This window comes from Rattus norvegicus (genome assembly GCF_036323735.1).
Source record: "Rattus norvegicus strain BN/NHsdMcwi chromosome Y unlocalized genomic scaffold, GRCr8 chrY_unlocalized_1, whole genome shotgun sequence".
Taxonomy (NCBI): Eukaryota; Metazoa; Chordata; class Mammalia; order Rodentia; family Muridae; genus Rattus; species Rattus norvegicus.
Genome location: NW_026947367.1, coordinates 1747923 through 1774426, shown reverse-complemented (window position 1 = coordinate 1774426; position 26504 = coordinate 1747923). Strand labels below are relative to the sequence as shown.

The 26504-nt window shown below is 37.9% G+C and overlaps 1 long non-coding RNA gene across 4 annotated transcripts in view; it reads right to left on the bottom strand.

The window, feature by feature from the left end:
- Positions 1-455: 455 nt before the first annotated feature.
- The window catches only part of LOC134484559 (uncharacterized), a 40139-nt gene continuing 14090 nt past the window's right edge, over positions 456-26504 (bottom strand). Inside the window, exons 2-3 of one of the 4 annotated variants that reach the window (XR_010062007.1) lie at positions 3374-3431; positions 456-884 (exon numbers count right to left, since the gene is read on the bottom strand). This is a non-coding gene — a long non-coding RNA (uncharacterized LOC134484559). Of the gene's footprint in view, positions 885-1384; positions 1658-3373; positions 3432-26504 lie in introns of those variants that run through there. The other 3 variants (XR_010062008.1, XR_010062009.1, XR_010062010.1) reach the window with 3 other exon arrangements.

The window sequence follows — 26504 nt, the reverse complement described above, 5'->3', positions numbered from 1 at the left end:
TCTCTAGTAAGAGTTTCAGGTCAGTTACAAATTTCCAATGGCCACATTACCTTAGTCGGATTTTCATATGATGCTTTGATACAGTCCTTCTTTTTTTCTATAGTTCTTGGCAACATAATTAAAATAGCAATTGTAACCTATTAAAGAAATGCACAGTAATCTATTTGCATGAATGCAGCAGAGAGGATTATAGGATAAACAAGAATTGGAAAGCAAGATATCCTTCCTTCCTAGGACCAAGACCAGGAAATCTTAACTACATAAAAATCTGAGACAAGTTGTCTGAAGTTTGTTCTTTTCTTCAATCATGGGGATCCTAGTGAAGGAGCTCAAGTCTGAAGAGTTGGCAAAAATTACCTTCATTTCTGATCCAGGTCAACTGCTGAATACCTCATTCATGGACCTGAAGAAACTCTGTATCCATCCTTCTATAATGTGTATATATCAATGTATCATTCATAGAATGGACACTTTACTGTTGGTTTGAAAGCAACAATTTGTCCCTGGAGAGACACAGATTTCTTCTTTCGCACATTATTTGACAGGCTGATGGTGGGTCTCATAAGTTCATTCCGGGATTTGCTTTACAATAATCATTCAGTTATCTGGAAGAAACACTTTTTAATGTAGTGAGATCTACTAGAACAATATCAACCATCATCTTCCATTCCCAGTTTAATGCTGAATCATTCTCCACTAATTGTCTGTGGTCTCTGATGACAGCAGCATCTCCACAGACTAGTCTGAATATTGCTCTTAGCACTGCATTTAGGATACATCAATGTGATTTCCTTACCACTTTCATTCCCAGGAGAGTTTTTCAATTCATTTCATCTGATGCGTCTAATCTACATTGTCAGCCAGGATGAGTTTTGAGAGTTTTTCTAAAAAAATAAAGAAAAAATGGAAGAAATGAAAGAAAGGAATCCGGCAAGTATATCTCACCAATTGACTCAGAAATCTAAAGTGTTAGTCAGTGGAAATACTAGTGGAAAGTCTGAGATCATGAAGTCTCAACTAGAAGCGCTTCTCTCTCCAAGGTATTAGTGTAAGAGAGAAACTGCACTATTGGTATCCAAAGCATGGAGAAGTTTACTCTGAGCAGAGGACACAATACTTGCCTTTTATTTCTTACTTAGGACCTTTTTATAATTGACAAAAAGAATAAATGCAATGAGCTCTCAGTAAAACATCTGTTACCTTCAAAATTCTTTGCATTTGGAATAAAGAAATGAATGATATAAAAACTCTGACTTCCAGGAGCCATAAGAACTGCGAAGTCCAGATGTTTCTGAGAGGCTCGCAGCTCTAGATTCCCATATGCAGAAGGCTCAGAACAAGTCTATCTCTTCAGTGATCCTACTCAACTCCTACAAGGACACACTGAGCTTTCCGAAGTACCATGTATTTCATCCTTTTTTTATAACAAGACAGAAGACCACCTTCCTTCTTCCCATCTCTGATCTCATCATCCTCTTCCTTCTCACTCCACAATGACTGTTTACTCTCGATTAGAGTTAAATTAGTAAACACTAGAGGTACTGAGGGGATATCTGAAGGGAGTTGCAGTCACGACAACACTTGTGACATCACAGAAGAAGCTAGTCCTCTCCAGGTTTCAATAGATGTTTCAGGGAGGGCCTACTGATTATGTCATTGTGATGTGCCATGGCTTACCTGTAAAACATCTTTCCTTACATTGACCAGATTCAAGGGTGCCCATTCCACGTATGTCTCATGTGACACAGTAGAAACCATTATGTACTCCATCTCTCTAAAGCTAGAGACTTCTCTTTGCTTTATTAGCAGTTACAAACTTGGGATGGAGAAAGGTAGTCAGTGGCTTGGCATGGGTAGAAAAGATTTTGGAACATCTAGTGTAGAAGATTCTTCTAGATAATATTTTTATTCTCAGGTTCATTCCTGAGATATAGAGTTCAATTTTCTTTGTTATCTATGTATCACAAAGGCCAGTATTTTCCCTACAGACCTTTAATTAAATGAATATTGTATATCACTTTCTTATTGTACTTTCCTTGACAGGGGACTTCATAAATATTCCTGAATGTGTACTGAAAAATTCTTTTTTCCTATTCCATTATCTGCAACAAAGTGATTTTGGCAACAAAGTGTGCCCAGCTATAGAGTGAGCATAACAGTGTGAGTACTGTGTACTCACTTCAATTAATAAACTCCTAAAAGCTTCTTTTATGTAAAAATTACCAGGCATCAGAAAAGCAAAGGGCAACATGGACTACAGAATTCGGTTCTCTAGTCCCATTCGATATCAAACCTGCACTACCTATCTTCCTGTGTTCCCATGGCCAGAATTAAGGGTTTTGGATGTTTTATCATTATTCGTCCTTAAGTAGCAACCTTAGATACAGGAGGATAGGCAGGGAGAAGAATGACATGTTTATCAGTCAAACCTCAAACTCAATATGTTCATAATACAGGAGGGAGTCTATTTGACATTGTCATTTCTGAATTCTACATTCTTGACCTAGTTTAGCAGATTCTATGTTAATATTCCAACGAACCACCTAGATGTAGGAGCCACCAAAAGTGTATGTGTGTGTATATATATATATATATATATATATATATATATATATATATATATATATATACACACACACACACATCTGGCACCAAAATGATATAAAATTGATGAGCCTAAGAACTGCAATCGGCCAGGAATCATATATAGACATTTCCTGAGAGACACTGCTAAAGTATGTGAAATACAGAGGTAAATGATAGTGGCAAACCCATGAACTGAAAATGGACTTCTTGTTGGTAAATGTTGAGAAAGGATTACAAGATCTGAATGGGGCTTTAATCCCCACAAGGACAATGCCAATACACGAAACCTTTCTGGTACTAAATCAATATTCAAAGACTGCTCATGGGCAGACCAATGTCTCCAACTGCAAATGTAGCAGAAGATGGCCTTCGTGACACCAATGAAAAAAGAGGCCCTTGGTCCTCCCTAGATTTGATTCCCAGTTCAATGGACTGTCAAGAGGCAGTAAGGGGGGTTATTGAAAAAGGGGAGGGGGACAGGTTAGGGCTCTTATGGACAGGAAACTGAGAAAGGAAATTACATTTGAAATGTAAATATAGAAGTATCCAATTAGAAACGCAATAAAAATTCCTAAAGAAATGATAGAGTTAAAAGAAAAGAAAACTGTCAATGAATCACACATATTGATACAGAAATCTAAAGGGTAACTGTCATGGAATGGTAATCAGAGAAATACTAGTGGAAAGACTGAGATGATGATGTCTGAACTAGATGCACATCTCTGTCCCAGATATCTGTGTCAGAAACAAAGTGCACTATAGGAATCCAAATCAAGGAGGAGTTTACCTTGAGATGACATGACGATACAATACTTGTTGTCCCTCCTTCCTCAGGACTATTTTTCCTGGGGAAAAAGAATGAAAACCATTAGCTCTCAGAAAAACAACTGTAAACTTCCGAATACCTGACTTTTGGAATAAAGAAATTAATGATAAACAACCTCTGACTTCCAGTAACCATAACAAGCAATGAAATCCAGATGCTACCGAGAGGCTCCCACCTCCTGAATCCCATATTGGGAAGGCTCAGATCAAGGCTATGTGTTCAGTGAACCCTCACAACCCCTACACAGCACTCCTTGTGCTTTCCCATGTACCACATATTTCTTCGTTTTTTGAACTAAAACTTCCTAGGCCAACTTCCTTCTCCCCATCTCTGATATCTACATCTTCTTTGATCTTCCTCACAAATAGCTGTTTACACTGAAATAAAGGCCAATTAATAAACCCTAGAGGTACTGAATGAATGTCTGAGAGGCAGTTGCAGTCTGGAAAACACTGTGACATCACAGGAGAAGCTAGGGATCTCCAGTATACAAGAGATTTTTCAGGGCCAGCCTAATGATGATGTCACTGAGAACTGCCATGGCCTACCTGCTAAAGAGCTTTCTTTATATTGACCAGATTCTAAGGTGACCTTTCCAGGTGTGTCTCCTTTGACACAGTGGACACATTTATGTAGAACATCACTCTAAAGCTTGACAGTTCTCTTTGCTTTATTAGTGGTTACATGCTCTGAATGGAGAAAGTTATTACGTGTTTTGCATGTGTAGAAAAGATCTAGGAACATGGGATGTAGGACAATCTTCTGGATTATAATTTTATTCCCAGTTCCATTCCTGTGACAAACAGTTCAATTTCCTAAGTTCTATCTGTTTCCCAAAGGCCATTGTTTCCCTACAGATATTTAATTGAGTGGATTTTGTATTTCATTTTCTAATTGTTCATTCCTTGATAGGGCACATTATAGATATTCCTGAATATGTACTCAAAAATTCTGTTTTGCAATTCTAGTTTTTTGCAATGATTTTCGCAACAAAGCTGCTCAAGCTAAAGAGTGAATGTAATAGTGTAAATATTGTGTTCCTACTTCAAGTGATAAACTCCCAAATTTTTATTTTATGCAAAAATTACCAGACATCAGTAAATCAAAGGACAGCATGGACTATAGCATGCGGTTCTGTAGTCCCATTAGGTATCATTTCTGGAATATCTACCTTCCTGTGTTCCAAGGGTGAGACTTCAGGCTTTTAGATATTTTACCATGATTCTTTATTCAGGCCATACAAAAGATACAGGATGATGGGAAGGGAGAGGAATGCCTTGAGGCCCAGTAAAAGCTCAACTTCGATAGGCGCATAAGAACAGGAGGGAGTATATTTGGTATTGGCATTTGTGGATTCTCCATTCTTGACCTAGGACCTCAGAATCCATGTTAAAATTTCAACTAATTTCATAGATGTATAAGCCATCAAATATATGTACATATATATAAAAATAGATATAGATAAATAGATATAGATATATAGAGATAGAGAAGAGATAGAGCTAGAGACAGAGGCAGAGATAGATAGATAAATATATGCATAGATAGATAGATAGATAGATAGATAGATAGATGGATAGATAAATAAATAGATCAGACACCAAAACTAGATACGATTCAGATTAATAAAGCTAAGAAGTGCATGCTGCCAGTAACAGTTTATAGATCTTCCCTGAGAGACACAACTAGAGCATGTCAGTTACCGAAGTGAATGCTAGTGGCAAACCAGAGAATTGTAAACGGACCTCTTGTTGATAAATTTTCAGAAAGGATTACAAGAGCTGAAGAGGCTATCAACCCCATCAGAACAATGAACAAGAACTTTCTGGTACTATACAGATAATCAAAGACTGTACATGGACAGGCCTATTGCTCCAACTGCATATGTAGCAGAGGATGGCATTGGTGGACACCAAAGGAAGGTCCTCCCTAGGTTTGACTCCCAGTTCAAGGATATGTCAAGGGAGAGTAAGGGTGGTTTAAATGTCAAGGAATGGAAACATTTAGGTCTCTTATGGAGAGGAAACTGGGAAAGGAAATAACATTTAAATGTAGATATAGAAATATCCAAAAAATATTAAAATTAGCTTAAATTAAAAAAAAATTATGAAAGAGATAAAAGTAAATAAAACTGCAAGGTAATCAGACATATTGATTCAGAAATCTAGAGGGACACTGTTAGGGAATGGTAGTCAGCATAACACTAGTGGAAAGACTGATATGATTAAGTCTGAACTAGAAGCATTTCTCCCTCCCAGATATCAGTGTCAGACACAAACTACAGTGTAGAAATCATGTACACGAAGGAGTTTACTCTGAGCTGAGGATACAATACTTGTCTTTCCCTTCCTCCTCAGGACGTTTTCCTTCTGGAAGAAAAAATAGAAGCCATGTGCTCTCAAAAAAAAAAAAAAAAAAAAAAAAAGCTGTACCCATCCCAACACCTGACTTTTGGAATAATGAAATTAATGATAAAAAAAAAAAAACCTCTGACTTTCAGGAACCATAACGAGCAAGGAAATCCAGTTGCTACTAAGAGGCTCCCACTTCCTGAATCCCATATGTGGAAGGCTCATGTGTTCAGTGAACCCTCACAAACCCTACACAGCACTCACTGCACTTTCCCATGTACCACATATTTTTTTCATTTTTTTCAAACTAAAACAGAAAGCCAACTTTCTTCTACTCATTTTTGTTATATACATCCTCTTTGTTCTCTTTTCCAAATGGCTGTTTGCACTGAAATAGAGGCCACTTAGTAATCCCTAGAGGTACTGCAGGAATATATGTGATGCAGTTTTTTGTGACATCACAAAATTAGGGCTCTCCAGGGTACAAGAAATTTTTCAGGGAGGGTCAAATGATGATGTCAGTGAGATCTGCCATGGCCTACCTCCTAAATAGCTTTCCTTACATTGACCAGATTCGAGTTTGCATTTTCCAGGAATGTCTACTGTGACACATTGGTAACATTTATGTACTACATCTCTCTACAGCTGGAAACTTCACTTTGCTTCATCAGTGGTTACAGGCTCTACATGGAGAAACTCAGTTAGGGGCTTGTATTGAGTAGAAAAGATCTAGGAACATGGGATGTAGGAGATTCTTTTGGATAATAATTCTATTCCCAGTTCCATTCCTCTGACAAACAGATCAATTTCCTATTTTTTCCCTGTTTCCCACAGGCCATTTTTTCTTTACAGATGTTTAATTGAGTGAATATTGTATTTCATTTTCTAATTGTTCATTCCTTGAAAGGGGTCTTTATAGATATTCCTGAATGTGTACTCAAGTATTCTGTTTTCAAATTCCAGTTTTTTGGCAATGATTTTGGCAACAAACGTGGCTAAGCTATGAAGTGAATTTAACAGTGTAAATATTGTGTAACTACTTAAAATGATAAACTCCCAAATTTTTATTTTGTGCAAAGAAATAACTGCCTGAGTAAATCAAAGGACAGTGTGGACTATGTAGTCCCATTAGATATGATCTCTGTAATATCAACCTTGTCGTGTTCCAAGGGTGAGATTTCAGGGTTTTGGATGTTTTAAAATGATTCTTTCTTCACGCCAAAGATAAGATACAGGAGGATTGGCAGGGAGGGAAGAACTAGAGGTCCAATGAAACCTCAACTTCATTAGGGTCATAAGAATAGGAGCGAGTCTATTTGGCATTGCCGTTTGTGGATTCTACCTTCTTGACATACCTGCTCAGAATCCATGTTAAAATTGCACGTAATCTCATAGTTGTAGGAACCACCGATATATATATATATAATCAGCCACCAAAACTAGATAACTAGATAAGATTGATGAACCTAAGAAGCACATTCTGTCAGGAACCAGATATAGATCTTCCCTAAGTGACACAAAAAGAGCATGTCAAATACAGAAGTGAATGTGTTGTTGCAAAAATATAAAAATAAAAAAGTTGTCTTATATCCCGCTATCTCTGGCACTGTAGTTTCCCAAGTCTCTGCTAGATATCTTGGTTGAATACATCACCACTCCTCAGCTGCCCAGTGTCTCTTATTGCCACACATGTTTTTACACTCAAAACCTCACATGAAAGAACACACAACACAATAATCTTTGACCCAATTGATAAGATATAGTAGCCCACATAAGCATACAAAGCCTGGTACGATCCATACCTTAGGGACAATAATAACAACCAGTAAATACACAGAGCAGTATCTTAAATTCACCTGCCATGGCTTCTCACCCTCTCCTATTCCTGTCTCTCCTTTTTCCTCTAGTCTCTTCTACTTCCTTCAAACTTCATTCCTGCCCATACTTCCTTCTCTTCCAATGATAGGCCTGCTTCTATCCTGTACCTGCCCCTCACCTGTACTTCACAAATTTAATGTGAAAGCTGTTCTGTAGAATTCACCTGAGTTCTGAGTACAGGACAAGGCAGCTGTCCTTGGAGCAGTGGATTAGCATCAAAATACAGATAACTTTAGTGTAAACAACGTTTCCCCCTTTTTGTCCAGTTAAACAGACATTTCATTTATATATATCAATTGAGTAAGATTATTACTATTCTACAATTTATAAAGCATTTGATATACTCAAAACCCAGTCTGTCACTATATCAGTTAGAAAGAGCATTTAGTTCTTCATTCCAGCTTCAGAAAGGCTTAAAATCTATATTATGTCTTGGCTAGCTTGTATACTATCTGATAACTATCCAGTAAAATATGTATATTCAGAGTTATACAGCCTGATAAGCAATGAGGCTATAATCTGTCTCCTACCCCATCAGAAATCTGAGAGTGACAAAATATCTATACACATAGAATGTCTTAGAGGGCTTCTAGAACTGAGAGGTTGTAGAGACAAATCTCCAATAGCACAATCCCCTGTTAGCAACATGTGAGCTTAAGTCTTCAGCCTCCTGACACAAGATCAACTGACAGCCTATTGAAAGGCAGACTTGGAAGGGCTGATTACCCTGTATTGGCAGGGTTTATCCCTCAAATCCTCTGCATAATTTGTCCTTTTCTGGATAGTATTAATCTGCATATGAAACAGGCATTTTTTCCAGTGACTGCCTAACCACAAAGTATTGCCTCATTTGGAGGTAGAGATGTTCAAATTCTTCATTAAATTTGCCAAAGGGGAACAGTTAGGAGAAGATATGACTCAACAAAAGATACGTAATAACTTTAAATCTCAAATTTTGTGGATTTCTTACATTTTTGAAAAGCATCTATCTATCTAAGACAATCTGGACTGTTGTCTTTATATCTTAATTTTTTCTTGATAGTACTCTTACAAAGTCAGATGCATGACTTTAATATTTCAATCTTGACTCACAGGTTTAATCAACTCAGAAGTGTGTAATGACAAAAATAATAGAACTGGCTCTTGTAATTTTAAATTTTTTTCCAATTATTTCAATACCCAAACAAAGATAAGATTAAGCTTAGTTACCAAATACGATTATGACTGTATAACTAAATCTAGCTTATTCCTCCCTGCTAAATTTCAACCAATTTTCAATTCTTTATAAAAACATCTTTAGAATAACCACTTCCAGCCCCACCCCACAAATTCCAGGTAATTGAGACAATGGATCCACCATAACTTCTTCAAGTTGTACATGGGCGTTGAGATATCCTTAGGTGTAGGGGGTAGGAAAAATGAAACAAATGCGATAGCCGATATGTCCTGACTGGACCCAGCTGAAATTCACTGAAACCAGGATTCCAAGTAGGTACACTCTACAAAATACAACTCTCAGGAAAAAGGTTAAGAATCGATATATCTTTTGTTTGATTCTCCCGAATATATATTTGATAGCCGTCTACTGATATCAAACCTGATCAGTATGACTCTGTGAGGTTTACAGAATCCTAATCACAATTTTTAAAAAGACAAGGACAAAATCTTTCTTCCAAAATACTCTGTTTCTTAATCTGAAACCAGAGAAGCTTGTATCTTGCACTCTCTCCCAGAGTAATAATATAAGCATAAAACTCAGTCACACCCATCCTGAAGATTAAACAATTTTTAAAAAAGGAATTTATGTATAAAATGAGCCTGATATAACTCAGTACTTGGTGATATCAGGAAATAAACCCAAAGTTCCCATGGAGCCCACGTTAAGAGAATTTGAACTTGCTATTGTCGTAAATATCAAAAGTAACCACAAATCATCGCTAAGCGTCATCAACGAGCCATATAGTGGGATAATTCATAAAACTAATCGAATACCTTCTATCAATTCTAATATCAATAAGAAAACTTCAAACCAGGACTTTTGCCCAAAATATCTCAGTCTGTTAAGCTCTCTACCTGAAGCCACAGATTTTTCTTTATCGTTAATAACTTCTACAATATATGTCTGCATTCACTTTCCCTGTTGTTACAGACATTTCATCAAAACTCTCTACTTGGTAGTGCCTAATTTTTCCCTAAGTTCTGAGCAGTAGATGAAAATCCCCACCTGATTCAGGTAATCTCTCTACTCTCTTCTTTCTTTCTTTTTTTTTTTATTAACTTGAGTATTTCTTATATACATTTCAAGTGTTATTCCTTTTCCCGGTTTCCGGACAAACATCACCCTCCCCCCTCCCCTTCCTTATGGGTGTTCCCCTCCCAAACCTCCCCCAATTGCCACCCTCCCCGCATAGTCTAGTTCACTGGGGGTTCAGTCTTAGCAGGACCCAGGGCTTCCCCTTCCACTGGTGCTCTTACTAGGATATTCATTGCTACCTATGGGGACAGAGTCCAGGGTCAGTCCATGTATAGTCTTTAGGTAGTGGCTTAGTCCCTGGAAGCTCTGGTTGCTTGACATTGTTGTACTTTTGGGGTCTCGAGCACCTTCAAGCTCTTCCAGTTCTTTCTCTGATTCCTTCAACGGGGGACCTAGTCTCAGTTCAGTGGTTTGCTGCTGGCTTTCGCCTCTGTATTTGCTGTATTCTGGCTGTGTCTCTCAGGAGCGATCTACATCCGGCTCCTGTCGGTCTGCACTTCTTTGCTTCATCCATCTTGTCTAATTGGGTGGCTGTATATGTATGGGCCACCTGTGGGGCACGCTCTGAATGGGTGTTCCTTCAGTCTCTGTTTTAATCTTTGCCTCTCCCTTCCCTGCCAAGGGTATTCTTTTTCCTCATTTAAAGAAGGAGTGAAGCATTCACATTTTGATCATCCATCTTGAGTTTCCTTTGTTCTAGGGATCTAGGGTAATTCAAGCATTTGGGCTAATAGCCACTTATCAATGAGTGCATACCATGTATGTCTTTCTGTGAGTGGGTTAGCTCACTCAGGATGATATTTTCCAGTTCCAACCATGTGCGTACGAATTTCATAAACTCGTTGTTTTTGATAGCTGAGTAATATTCCATTGTGTAGATGTACCACATTTTCTGTATCCATTCCTCTGTTGAAGGGCATCTGGGTTCTTTCCAGTTTCTGGCTATTATAAATAAGGCTGCGATGAACATAGTGGAGCACGTGTCTCTTTTATATGTTGAGGCATCTTTTGGGTATATGCCCAAGAGGGGTATGGCTGGACCCTCAGGCAGTTCAATGTCCAATTTTCTGAGGAACCTCCAGACTGATTTCCAGAATGGTTTTACCAGTCTGCAATCCCACCAACAATGGAGGAGTGTTCCTCTTTCTCCACATCCTCGCCAGCATCTGTTGTCATCTGAGTTTTTGATCTTAGCCATTTTCACTGGTGTGAGGTGAAATCTCAGGGTTGTTTTGATTTGCATTTCCCTTATGACTAAAGATGTTGAACATTTCTTTAGGTGTTTCTCAGCCGTTCGGCATTCCTCAGCTGTGAATTCTTTGTTTAGCTCTGAACCCCATTTTTTAATAGGGTTATTTGTTTCCCTGCGGTCTAACTTCTTGAGTTCTTTGTATATTTTGGATATAAGGCCTCTATCTGTTATAGGATTGGTAAAGATCTTTTCCCAATCTGTTGGTTGCCGTTTTGTCCTAACCACAGTGTCCTTTGCCTTACAGAAGCTTTGCAGTTTTATGAGATCCCATTTGTCGATTCTTGATCTTAGAGCATAAGCCATTGGTGTTTTGTTCAGGAAATTTTTTCCAGTGCCCATGTGTTCCAGGTGCTTCCCTAGTTTTTCTTCTATTAGTTTGAGTGTGTCTGGTTTGATGTGGAGGTCCTTGATCCACTTGGACTTAAGCTTTGAACAGGGTGATAAGCATGGATCGATCTGCATTCTTCTACATGTTGCCCTCCAGTTGAACCAGCACCATTTGCTGAAAATGCTATCTTTTTTCCATTGGATGGTTTGGGTCCTTTGTCAAAAATCAAGTGACCATAGGTGTGTGGGTTCATTTCTGGGTCTTCAATTCTATTCCATTGGTCTATCTGTCTGTCTCTGTACCAATACCATGCAGTTTTTAATCACTATTGCTCTGTAATACTGCTTGAGTTCAGGGATAGTGATTCCCCCTGAAGTCCTTTTATTGTTGAGGATAGCTTTAGCTATCCTGGGTTTTTTGTTATTCCAGATGAATTTGCAAATTGTTCTGTCTAACTCTTTGAAGAATTGGATTGGTATTTTTATGGGGATTGCATTGAATCTGTAGATTGCTTTTGGTAAAATGGCCATTTTTACTATATTAATCCTGCCAATCCATGAGCATGGGAGATCTTTCCATCTTCTGAGGTCTTCTTCAATTTCTTTCCTCAGTGTCTTGAAGTTCTTATTGTACAGATCTTTTACTTGCTTGGTTAAAGTCACACCGAGGTACTTTATATTATTTGGGTCTATTATGAAGGGTGTCGTTTCCCTAATTTCTTTCTCGGCTTGTTTCTCTTTTGTATAGAGGAAGGCAACTGATTTATTTGAGTTAATTTTATACCCAGCCACTTTGCTGAAGTTGTTTATCAGCTTTAGTAGTTCTCTGGTGGAACTTTTGGGATCACTTAAATATACTATCATGTCATCTGCAAATAGTGATATTTTGACCTCTTCTTTTCCGATCTGTATCCCCTTGACATCCTTTTGTTGTCTGATTGCTCTGGCTAGAACTTCAAGAACTATATTGAATAAGTAGGGAGAGAGTGGGCAGCCTTGTCTAGTCCCTGATTTTAGTGGGATTGCTTCAAGTTTCTCTCCATTTAGTTTAATGTTAGCAACTGGTTTGCTGTATATGGCTTTTACTATGTTTAGGTATGGGCCTTGAATACCTATTCTTTCCAGGACTTTTATCATGAAGGGGTGTTGAATTTTGTGAAATGCTTTCTCAGCATCTAATGAAATGATCATGTGGTTCTGTTCTTTCAGTTTGTTTATATGATGGATCACGTTGATGGTTTTCCTTATATTAAACCATCCCTGCATGCCTGGGATGAAGCCTACTTGATCATGGTGGATGATTGTTTTGATGTGCTCTTGAATTCGGTTTGCCAGAATTTTATTGAGTATTTTTACGTCGATATTCATAAGGGAAATTGGTCTGAAGTTCTCTTTCTTTGTTGGGTCTTTGTGTGGTTTAGGTATAAGAGTAATTGTGGCTTCATAGAAGGAATTCGGTAGGGCTCCGTCTGTTTCAATTTTGTGGAATAGTTTGGATAATGTTGGTATAAGGTCTTCTATGAAGGTTTGATAGAATTCTGCACTAAACCCGTCTGGACCTGGACACTTTTTGGTTGGGAGACCTTTAATGACTGCTTCTATTTCCTTAGGAGTTATGGGGTTGTTTAACTGGTTTATCTGTTCCTGATTTAACTTCGATACCTGGTATCTGTCTAGGAAATTGTCCATTTCCTGAAGATTTTCAAGTTTTGTTGAATATAGGTTTTTATAGTAAGATCTGATGATTTTTTGAATTTCCTCTGAATCTGTAGTTATGTCTCCCCTTTCATTTCTGATTTTGTTAATTTGGACGCACTCTCTGTGTCCTATCGTTAGTCTGGCTAAGGGTTTGTCTATCTTGTTGATTTTCTCAAAGAACCAACTTTTGGTTCTGTTGATTCTTTCTATGGTCCTTTTTGTTTCTACTTGGTTGATTTCAGCTCTGAGTTTGATTATTTCCTGCCTTCTACTCCTCCTGGGTGTATTTGCTTCTTTTTGTTCTAGAGCTTTTAGGTGTGCTGTCAAGCTGCTGACATATGCTCTTTCCTGTTTCTTTCTGCAGGCACTCAGCGCTATGAGTTTTCCTCTTAGCACAGCTTTCATTGTGTCCCATAAGTTTGGGTATGTTGTACCTTCATTTTCATTAAATTCTAAAAAGTGTTTAATTTCTTTCTTTATTTCTTCCTTGACCAGGTTATCATTGAGTAGAGCATTGTTCAATTTCCACGTATATGTGGGCATTCTTCCCTTATTGTTATTGAAGACCAGTTTTAGGCCGTGGTGGTCCGATAGCACGCATGGGATTATTTCTATATTTCTGTACCTGTTGAGGCCCGTTTTTTGACCAATTATATGGTCAATTTTGGAGAAAGTACCATGAGGAGCTGAGAAGAAGGTATATCCTTTTGCTTTAGGATAGAATGTTCTATAAATATCCGTTAAGTCCATTTGGCTCATGACTTCTCTTAGTCTGTCTACATCTCTGTTTAATTTCTGTTTCCATGATCTGTCCATTGATGAGAGTGGGGTGTTGAAATACTCTCTTCTTTCTTAAATAAAACTTAAACACTTGTTAATAATACCTTAATAGAAGAAGTATCTAGTGTAACTAGGATTTCCACACAAAATTCCCCTGTGGAGCCTGTTAAAAAGAAAATGTGTATCCTGAAAGACTTACTAAACAACTCTCATTAAAAAGCAGCTTTAATCTCTTAACTCTCTGAACTGCCATTACTTATCACACAGCAGGGGACCAACAGCCTGTCAGCCCTTGCTTCTTCCCCATTTTTTTTTATATTCTGCTCTTAAGTTATCAAGAATTAATATGGCACAGGTGTCCTCTTACTTAGAAAATAAAAAGGTTCTCTCAACTTTTTGATTACTAGTGGATTCTTGCCCATCACCTTGTTTTGCCATCTGTTGTTGTAAAAAAAAAAGAAAACTTGTCTTTTACCATGCTATCACTAGCACCGTAGTGTCCTAATATAATAGGTAGATATCTTGGTGAAAACACATCCCTATTCCCTGTCAGCCCAGTGTCCCTTGCTGCCACACACTTTCCTATACTCAATCCCTCACATAGAAAACACACATCACAAAAATTTTGACCCAATTGCTAAGATATAATTGCGCACTTAAATATGCAAAGCCCTTTACCATCCATCCCTTAGGAACATTAAAAATAACCTGTAAATACACAGACCATAATTGTAACCTCACCTGCCATGACTTCTCACCCTCTCCTCTTCCTATCTCCCCTTTTTCCTCCAGTCTCCTCCTCTTTCTTCAAACATCTCTCTCACCCATTCTTCCTTCTCCTCCAATGACCTCCTTCTTTACATGGTAAAGAAAAGTTCTTTACATAGTACAAGTAAAGAAAACAAATTACTCCCAAAGCATCCTTCTATCAAGTACCTGCCCCACACCTGTACTTTACAAATTCAATAGGGAGGTGATTTTGGTGAAGTCACCTGAGTTCTGAGTACATGAGTAGGCAGCTGTCCTTGGGGCAGTGGAATTAGCATCAAAATACAGATAACTTCAGGGCAAACCACAGCAAATAGCTTTGATATCCTAGTGAAATCTTTCAAGCCAAGTAAAACTGCAAATGTGATAATGTTCTAGTTTCTTCTCATGCTTGATGCTGAAAAGAGTGATAGTGTATGAGAAGAAATATTACATAGTACACGTAAAATAAACAAATTACTCCCAAGGCCAACAAGGCTCATAAGTAAGCAATTTGTTATAGAGTAACAAAGAGTAAGCAAAGTAGTTTTCTCATTCGGTTTCCCTTCACTGTAGGCAGCATTTTGAATTTACAGAGAAATGGTTGATATTGTATCATTTATCTTTAAAAGTACTCTAATAAGAATCTTTTAAAAAGCACAAATCTAAATATGTGTATAAAAATGTCATATCTACTTTAAATGATCAGAATGCACACCTGTGATCGTCAATCCTTATTAAATCCTATCAGAGAGCTGAGGGTACAACTGGGACAGAAATCAGTCCTCAACAGTCCAGCATGTGTGACAGTCACACCATTAGCCTGTGCCACCATTGTTCTTGATCCCTGGCCTTAAAAAGTCCCTGTCTTTTCGAACTTCAAATTGTTCCCTAATTTTTTTTTTTACATCAGAGGCAGTAGTTAAAACATGTTAGCCAGCTTAACAAACAATTTTATTTTTCCAAATGCTTTTTAAGGGTGCTGGTCGTCACTAATTATTCTACATTTCCTTTGGTGATGGTGGAAGCACTGGTCTTCCACAGAGGAAATTCCTAAAAGACCTCGACCACTATTATTGCAAATGCCAATGATGTTGCTCCCTGAGTGGTGGTAAGCTCCAGGAGGATTTTTATGTACTTCTTAGAATTAGAGAGATATGAGGGGAACAACCGAGCGAAACGCTGCATGAAGTTCTCAGTACAGTTGGTCCTTGGGGCTATGACTCACCAAAGAGCAATGAGGCTGTTCTAAAGAGTGGGCCATACCCCAGGATTTTTAAAATGTTGTGCCATTCCTCCTTCACAGCAATTGGCAATACTCCATGTCAGAACCAAATTTGAACCATGCTTTTACCCTGGATAGAATTTCAAATACTATACTGAATAGGGAGAGTGGGCAGCCTTACCTTGTCCTTCACTTTAATGAATTGTTTTAAGTTTCTTTATATTTAGCTTGACGGTCATTACGGGTTTCCTCTCCCTTGCTTTTACTATGTTTCTCCATAGGATTTGTCTCCCTTATCACTCACAGTCTTTTATCATGAAGTGGGGCTGGAATTGCTTTTTCTGCATCTAATGAGATTATCATGTAATTTTTCCTTCAGTTTCACTTATAGTGGATTATAGTGATGGATTTTCAGAATTTGAACCATCCCAACCTCCGACTAGAAATTAAAAATTACACAGCATAACCTACGGAAGTACTCGCCTGCATGCTCTAACAACCCCCCCCCCCGAAAAAAACAAAAACAACATGCAAACAAAAAAAATCATTCACCCTACAGAACAGATTTTATACTAACATACACACTCAAACATCCCACCAAAAAAAAACAAAAAACCAAAATACATGCAAGCAAGAAAACCCTGCACCCACAACATCAAAATAGCATGAAGTTAATATCACTGGTCATTAATACCGTTAAGCATTAGTGGACTCTATTCAACAACAAAAGGACAGAGGTTAAAATAATGGATGTAAAAACAGGATCTGTCATTCTGTTGCATTCAAGAAGCACACTCCAGCAATTGAGATAGACATAACCTTAGACTAAGGTGTTGGAACATATTTTCCAAGAAATAAAACAAGAAACAAGATGGTGTAGCCACTCTAACATCCAGCAATCAGACTTCCAAACAAAAGTAATCAAAAGAGAAGGGGAAGGACACTTCATATTTATTAGAGGAAAAACCCACCAAAATGGCATCTCAATTCTGGATGTCTATATCCCAAAGACAAAAGTAGCAACATTGGTGAGAGAAATATTGCTGAAGCTCAAATATCACATCGAACCTCACACATTAATAGTGGGGGATATCAATGTCCCATCTCACCAAGGGCAGGCCATTGAGACAGAAACTAAAAATAAAACAATAAAAATAGAATATATAACTGCCAGGGGTTTCAATTAATCTGACCTCATTCATATCTACAGAATATTTCACATGAACACAAAAGTACACACTTTCTTTTCTGTACCTCATGGAACATTATCCTGAACTGATCATGTTCACCCTCAATAAACAAGTCACAACAGACACAGAAAGACTGTGCTAACCATTGGATCTTCTCAGATCACCATGGATTTAAACTGGACTTCAACAATAACAAAAAGTCTATAAACTCATGGATATTCAATAGCTTGCAACTGAAGAACCACAAGTTCAGAGAAGACTTGAAAAAAAAAGTTCCTAGAATTCAATGATAATGATGGCATATTGTCTCCAAACTTAAGGTACATAAGGAAAGCAGTGTAAGAGGAACGTGCACATGCAGCACAGAGCACTTTTATAAAGAAACTGGAGAGACCCCATACTAGCAGCTTCCCAGCACACATGAAATCTCTAGAATAAAAAGAAGCAAACACATATTAAAGGAGGGGATAGAAAGAAATGATCAGACTCAGGGTGAGAGTGATCCACCAGAAACAAAAAGAATACTAATATTAACAAAAACAAGAGCTAGTTCCTTGGGAAAATCAACCAGACAGACAAACCCTTAAATAGATAATGTAATACGAGGTAAGACAGCATCCAAATAACAAAATCAGAAATGAAGAGGGAGACACATCGATAGACAAAGATGAAAGTCACAGAATCCTTAGGTCTCACTTCAAAAACCTGCTTTCTACAAAATTAGAATCTCTGAATTAAATGGATGTTTGTGTAGATGGATAACACTGACCACAGGTAAACTAAGGTAAGATAAACTATGTAAATAGCTGTACAACCCCTAAAAAGACACAAACAGTAATTGAAAGTTTAACCACTGAAAAATTCTCAGGGCCAGTTTCATTGAGCGCAGACTTCTACCAGATTTTCAAAGAATTCTCAACCTACTCCAAAACACAGAAACAGAAGGAAAATCACCAAACAGATTCCACGACACCACAGTCGCCTTGACACCGAAATCACAAAATGACTCAACAAAGAAAGAATTTCAGACGAATTTTCTTTACAGACAATGGTGGAAAAAATACTAGGTAAAATGCTCAAAAACAAAATGAAAAGCATTTCAAACTGCCATTCAGTGCAATCATGTAAGCTTTCTCCTGAGGATGCAGGAGTGGATCAATCTATGAAAACCCATTAAAGTGATCCACCATATTAACAAACTTAACTGAAAAAAAATTGTGCCCTCTGCACTTCAAATTAACGTGGGAGCTCCCCTTGGATTTAACTTTTTGGTAGTTGCATATCATAATATATATTTTTTTAATAAAATACATATATATTTTAATAAAGTAACATTAAATTGTTATATCCTAACATCATAATATATAACTAATATTAATATACTATGTTAATATTAACATGTATTTATACATTAAATTATTATATTAATAAGGTAAATATAATTAATATTAATATATTTTGTTACTATATTAAATTAATATATATTGATATAATAATGTAACTGATATATTACATTAATATATCAAAAATAATATATTAATTATTAACATATTTAATATGATTTATTAATATTCACTATTACTCAATGGTGTGAAGGAGCAGAATTAAAGAAAGAAGGAAAAAATGCAAGACTATCTCTTAAATGCTGAAAATGCTTTTGACAAAATCCATCGTCGTTCCATATTTAAGGTCTCAGGGAGACCAGGGATGTCAGGCACATACCTAATGTAATAAAATACTAAAATAAATACAAAAAATATTACATAAAATGCAATATAGCAAGCCAACAGTTAATATCTAAATAAGGGGTAGGGAAGCAAAAGGCAATTCTACTAAATTGGAGAATGAGAACAGACTGCACACCTCGCAGCATCCTTTCAGTAAAGTCCTTAAATTCCCAGCTAGAGCAATAAGACAACCAAAGGAGGTCAAGGGGATGATATCGCAAAAGGAGAACTCAGTGTATCACCATTCACACATCATATAATAGTGAACATATGTGATCCAAAAGTTTTACCAGAAATGACCTACATATGAAAAACACCTTCAGCCAAGTGAATGGATGAAAAATTAAATGAAAATAATATGCCATGCAAATGACAGAGAGGCTGAGAAGAAATTATGGAAGACATGCCAATCACAATGGATATATATATATATATATATATATATATATATATATATATATTATGAAATATAAATTAACTCTAACCTAGCACATCAGAAGCATTTCTGGTGTGAACTCCAAGTCTCTGAAAAGAGACACTGAGGAAGGTAGCAGAAGACAGAAAGACCTCCCATGCTCACAGACGGGTAGGATTAAGAGAGTTAAAGAGGCCATCTTAGTTTTGGGTGTAGATTCAAAGTTCCTATCTTGCAGTCAGGATGACATGGTTGCCAAGGTGCATGCAGGAGAAGAGGCAATCTTGCAGTCACATGTGGAGTCAAAGATGACATCATCTTGCTGTTTGGGTGTCATATGGTTGCTCATTGTGCACATGTGACATCATTGGCTGTGGAAGCAGGGTCAACCTGAAACATCTCTGGCTTTCTACCATGCAGATGGTGTTACAATTTCTAAATCACATCAATCACCAAAAATAACCAGGGTAAAAACCTGTGACAGAGGGATGGCAGCCATTACTGGAGAAGGAAATGGCTTTGATGTCCCTAAGAAAAAACTGCTCATGCCATGGCCATTCAGGCAAAGCAAGCATAATGGGATGAGGAGATCTAGATTTAGAGACTGAATGTTTAATGTTTTCTTGTGAAATTTTAGCCTACTCATGACGGTTCACTGTTATCAGAAAATTTTTAAAGTGGAATAATATGCAGGTATGAGCAATAAGGACATTGTGAAGCTGCAGTTAACTAAGTGGAACAAGTTGAGAAACCTGAAACTCCTCTGGGTGAGATCATTGAAAACCTTGAGAAAAAGGAACACTGGGCATGGATCACTGAAGAAACAGATATCCACAGAAAATACAAGAGACGTGACTGAGGAAGAAACAGCTGTATCTACTGGACTATGGAGCAATGGTTAGAGCCCCTACAAGGGGTGATCTCTATTAACAGAAAATTTGATTCAGAAATACTGTTGAGGAAAGCTTGTTGGAATTTCCAAACCCCATGACCCATAAAGAAAACACACAATTTGGTTATTATAATTATAATCTATAAACGTGTATTGGGTAGATCCAACGTTATCATAACTTATACTCCAACCATAAAACCCCTGCTACATGTGCATTCTTCAGGCCACATGGATTGTTTCCATCATTACTTCCTCCTCTTTTTCTTCAGTCCTCTCCCTTCCCCTCTTACCCTCTTCTGCCTCTCTACCTAACCCCACTGTCATACCTTCGGTACCAACTTTCCCCTCCGGCTATCTGTAATAGGCTCTAGCATTTACTGACCGGTTAAAATGGGAAGAAGTTTCATATGTGATCACCAGTGTCCATGATAGAGGGCTAGTTGGTGGGGGGAGACCTCCTTTGAGGAAGCAAATAAATATCAGGATACAAATTGCATTTGCTTGGGAAGAGCAAATCTGTATAATGCTATCAATATCTGTCCAGTGGATTGTGAGAAAATGGGGAATATTCTTCCTAAAGACCCAGCTATACTACACCTGGTCTTATATCTGAAAAGACCTCTGCCATGCAGAGAGTACATGTGCTCCATCATGTTCCTAGTGGATTTCTTCATAATGAACAGAAAATAGAAATAAGCCAGATGCCCCTCAACCAAACAGTGGCTACAGATAATTTAGTTCATTTACACTATGAAATACTATACACATATGAAAAATAAGGACCCCAGCTCTGAAAAAAAGAAAAAAAAAGAAAGAAAAATAAGGACATTGAGAAGCTGCGGTCAAGAAGATGGAGTGAGAAAGTATTGTCCTGAATGAAGTAATTGAGACCCAAAATAACATGTATATATTCATTAAAAGAGGGTATTAGCCATTAAGTACAGAATTCACACACTAAGTTCTATGGAACCAAAGAGGATAAACAATAAGAAGGGGCCAAGAAAAATGTTTGAATTTCACTCAGAAGGAGGAACAAAGTAATGAGAAGAGGCAGTTGGAAGGAAAGGATTGGGTGACTGAGGGGATGGGAAGGTAAATAGGGTTTGAGAATCATTTCTTGGGAGAGATGAGCAAGAGGGACAGAGCGCCAAGAGAATAAACTGAAATCAGTGACTGTCCAGGGTTGGTACTATCTCTATGATTTGCCAGCAATCTGGGATGGGTGAGGATACCCTGGCGTCCATGAGGGTGACTTTAGCTGAGACTCATAACAGTGGGGATACGGACACCGAAATGGTCAATTTCTGTAGCCACAGAGGACCCAAGGTGGAAGGATAAGGAACCAAACACATCCCCAAAATTTTGACCCAGAAATTGCCCCCTCTATAAGAGACACACGGAGAGAGATGGAAGAGGAAATGAGGAAATGGCCAAAGGAAAAGTGGCCGGATGTGAGACTTATCCTATGGGCAGACGGCAAACACTGACATTATTAATGGTCCTTTCTTATGTTTGCAGACGGCAGTGTAGCATTATTGTCCTCTGCAAGGCTCCAACGAGCAGCCGACTGATACAGATGCACAGGCACAGGGCTTGATATCAGACAGTGCTCAGTGAGTCTCACTAAAGAGCTGAGGGAAGGACTGAGAGAGGTAGAGGAGCACAATTGTTCTCACATGAGTTCAGTAAACCCGTCGCCTGTCTGTGGATCCTGTTCTCCTACCCGGGCTGCGTTTTCAGGACCTAGTGGGAGACGATGAGTCTAGTCCTGCAGAGACTTTATGTGCCAGGAGACGGGGTGTACCCAGAGGGGTCCTCTACTCAATAAGAGTAGAAGGGGAGAGGATAGGAGGAAGAACTGTAAATGGTGGGTGCCTGGAGGAGTCTGGTGACAGGGCAGAATTCAGAATGTTACCTGGTGAATATATACAACCATTCTAACAAGGGGCCAAGGCATGACATCATGGGGGTGGGGCATGACATCATAGGGGTGGGGGAATGACATCATAGTGGTCGAGGCATGATATCCTGAAGCCAAAGAGAAAATAGATGAAACTAGAAAAAAAAATCAGCCCAAGAGGGAAATGAGACCTAGAGACACAAACATGGCAGGCGTTTACCTATGCATGGTATCGGCTGTGAGATAAATCATATTCCATCTACAATCCACAAATGCAGAGAGGACAAAGGAAAGGAGAAGGCACCTTGAGAAGAAAAGCATCGACCTATCTGAAAGGAAAAACTGGAACAGGTTCTGTGAGTGAGTGAGTGCGACTGAGGACAGGAGCAGAAGTTCAGAGGGGAAGATGGAGGGATAGCGGGGTGTAGAGAGAACCGGCCAGAAATAGAGGACATACGGGTTAATGCAGAAACTCGATGGAAGCACTGGTTAATTCATGATGTCTAGAGGGCCACGTTCCTGAGGATTTATTCTGACAGAGAATGCAGAACATGAACCTGCAATCCTTTGAAATCGAGCAAGTAGGACCTCAGGGTTGGGTATGGGGCACATTTAGTGGAGTCGATTTCTGAGTAGGTAAAATGGAGATCACTGAACAACAGACCGATGCTGGGTCAGAGATTATAAAGATATAGCAATAGAGGACTTCCTGGTACCTTAAGCCTGCAACTGATGTAAGTGCACACAAAAATCCCTTCCTGCTCTCCAAGGTTCGTTTAGCCCTTTTGACCCTGAGTAAATTATATGCACACAACCATAGCGTGTCCCTGAATACCTTCTAACAGAGCTGTGACACTGAAATCCTTGGAAGACACCAAAATTCACTTGCACGCAGACCAATATTCTGCTAACTGTTTCCTGGGTCCACTTCATCCTTTCACACGTTTTATGCACCTGGACACTCTAGGTAGGAGACAAGAGATGAGTGTGTGTGTGTGTGTGTGTGTGTGTGTGTATGTGTGTGTGTGTGTACATAAGTGTGTTTGTGTGTGTGTGTGTGTCTGTCTGTGTCTGTGTGTGTATCTGTATATTGGTTATCGTCTCTGTGTCTGTGCTCCTGAATATGTGTGTGTGTCTGTGTGTTTGTGTCTGTTTATGTGTGTCTGTGTCTGTGTGTTTGTCTGTTACTGTCAGTCTCTCTGTGTGAATGTCTGTTTGTCTAACTGTCTATGTCTCTTTCTGTGTGTCTCTGTGTATCTGTGTGTGTGTACATACATATGTGTCGGTGTGTGTGTTTGTGTGTTTGTGTATATGTTGTGTGTGTTAGCCATGCATAAGCTAACCATCCTCACACAGAATATCTGGATTGCTTTTTTTTATAGAATGTTGGCGAATCTTTCTCTTGTCCTAAAAGACCACTCTGGTTCTCAACTCTCTCTGTGAAGCCATGACAGTTTGAGTGATTTTCATGTGAGAGGAGTCTGTCCTATTGAAAATTGCTTTCCTGGATACAATATCACTTAAAAAAACACATCTCAACATTTATTTTCCTTATAACGTGATCCCTCGAGGGGATTTTTCCATCATCATCATCATCATCATCATCATCATTATCATCATCATCATCACTATTATTATTATTACAGGACTATTCCATTATATTGTTATCTGTGTTGTTACCAGTGTGCTAAAGTTCATTGATGGCAGAAAGAAAGATATTGTTTCATGTGGGGCATGGACAGCCACGATTTTGTTCTTGGAACTGAAAGATTTATTTGCATGCTCCCATGAGTAAATACATGCAAGTACAGAAAGTTCCTTGGTCTTCTACATGAGAGTGACATCCTCACATAGTCCTCAGATCTACATGAGAAACAGAGAATTTAGATGGGCAATGAAAAGTAGGGTGATCAAAAACCAAGTTGGGGAGAAATAAGACAGTTTTCCACAATGTTTCAGGCTTTGGGGATTGGTAGACATTACATAACCATCTTATTATTCATAGCAGAAATAGTCAAAATTAATAAAGGCAGAAATTTTAACAACATATTTATGCTGGCTAATTTAAATTCCCACATTTCATCTGTGGAACATTATATATTCTCTTTCAGGTTCTTCTTGAAATTATTTGAAGAAGTGAAAACTGGTATGTGTTTATCTATTCACATTCATAAAGCATCACCGTTGCTCTAGTGATGAACAGACTGCACAACTGTCAAGAGACAGACTGACTTTCTTGCCAAAGAAAAAAATCTTCACCTTCATGGAGGCAGTTTCATTCTTAGGTGCAGAAGTTTAAAATCCCCTGAGAATGCTTCCTACAGGTACCATTTCCTGTATATTGTAATATCCTAGAAAATGGGTTTCTTTTTGCATTTTATTTCAAGTGTTAAGATCTACAAACAAGTTTTGAGTGCGTGTACTATTTGTAGATGTAGTCTTTTTTCTTTCCTATAGATGGATTCTGGTTTGTGGACTCTCAGGCATTTTCTGATCCATCTCTCACAGCAGGGGCTGCAAATGAGATGAGTCTTAATCAGGAATAAAGGAAAGAAGAAAGGTAAGGTAATAGATGATGCCCTTATGTATTTAACCCCTCTGAGTCTGAGATGGCTGTTGTCATCAACCTGTATATCTAAACTTTAATTTGAAACAAAGTACACTCACATGAGTTTAAGCCTTTGTACTTTTCATTGTGTAAATATATGCAATAAAGAGAGCTTTCAAAGTAATAAAGTTGTGTGATGTGTGTTACTCATTTAACAGATGCCCTTGTATAACTTAAAAGAATATATAAATGGTTTTCCTTCATGTTGAAGGTAATGAAGACAGTGTCTCTTCTAACAGTATATGTAGTAATTTTGACAACTATTAAATTAAATATGTTCATATCTTGACAAAACATCAACCACAATTGCTTATGGGATACTTCCTATACTTTCTCAGTGTTTTTTCCTAAATATTGACTTTAAAATGCAGTTAGCAGAATTGATATTGAGGAGAATGGCAGGAGAGAGGAAACTGAATGAGAGGGGAGGTTGGGAAGGGAGTGGCCTTTGCAGGAATTAGGTATAGGGAAAGCAGGGAAATGAGAATGGAAGATAACCTCATACTAATACTGTCCAAACTCTTCCACAAAATTGAAACAGATGGAGCACAACCACATTCCTTATATGAATCCACAATTACTCTTATACCTAGCCCACACAAAGACTCAGCACAGAAAGAGGACTTCAGACCAATTTCCCTTAGGGATATTGATGAAAAAATTCTCAATAAAATTCTTGCAATCCGAATATTACAACACATCAAAAAAATCATCCATCATGATCAAGTAGACTTGAACCAAGGGATGGAAGGATGGTTTAATATAGGAAAATTCATAAATGTAATCCATCATGTACACAAACTCAAAGATAAGGAGCGCAAGGTCATTTCATTAGATGGTGAGAAAGCATTTGACAAAATTCAACATCCCATGTGAATAAAAGTCCTGGCAAAATCACGAACTGAAGGCTCATATCAAAATATAGTGTAAGAAATATACAGGAAACCTGTAGCTAACATCAAACTAAATGGAAAGAAACTTGAAGCAATCCCACTAAAATCAGGGACTAGACAAGGCTGCCCACTCTCTCCCTACTCATTCAAAACAGGACTCCATGTTATAGTCAGAGAAACCAGACCACAAGGGGGTCAAACTGACACAAATTGGAAGGGAAGATATCAAAATATCACCATTTGCAGATGATATGATAGTATATACTTAAGTGACCCAAAAGTACCACCAGAGAACTTCTTAACCTGATAAATAACTTCATCAAAGTGTCAGGGTATAAAATTAACTCAAACATACCAGTAGCCTTCCTCTCCTCAATGGATAAACAGGCTGAGAAAGAAAATATTGAAATCACACACTTCACAATAGTCCCAAATAATATAAAATATCTTGGTTTAAGTTTATTCAAGCAAGTGAATGATCTGTATGACAAAAGATCAAGCATCTGAAGAAAGAAATTGAATACTATCTCAGAAGATAGAAAGAGCTTACATGCTCATGGATAGACAGGATTAATATAGTAAAGATGACCATTTTGCCAATCAATTTAATTTTACACATTCAATGCAATCTCCATCAAAATTCCTACTCACTTCTTTAATAGAGATAAAAAGAGAAATTTCCAAATTTATTTAGAATAAGAAAAAACTAGAAGAGCTTAAACTATCCTCCACAAGAAAAGAACTTCGGGGGAATCATCACCCTTGAACTCAAGCAGTATTACAGAGCAATAGTGATAAATACTGCATGGTATTGGTAAAGACACAGATGGATAGACCAGTGGAATAGAAGTGAAGACACAGAAATGAACCCACACACCTATCATTTGATATTTGGAAAAGTAGATAAAAACCATTCAAAGGCAGAAACATAGCATTTTCCAAAAATAATTCTGGT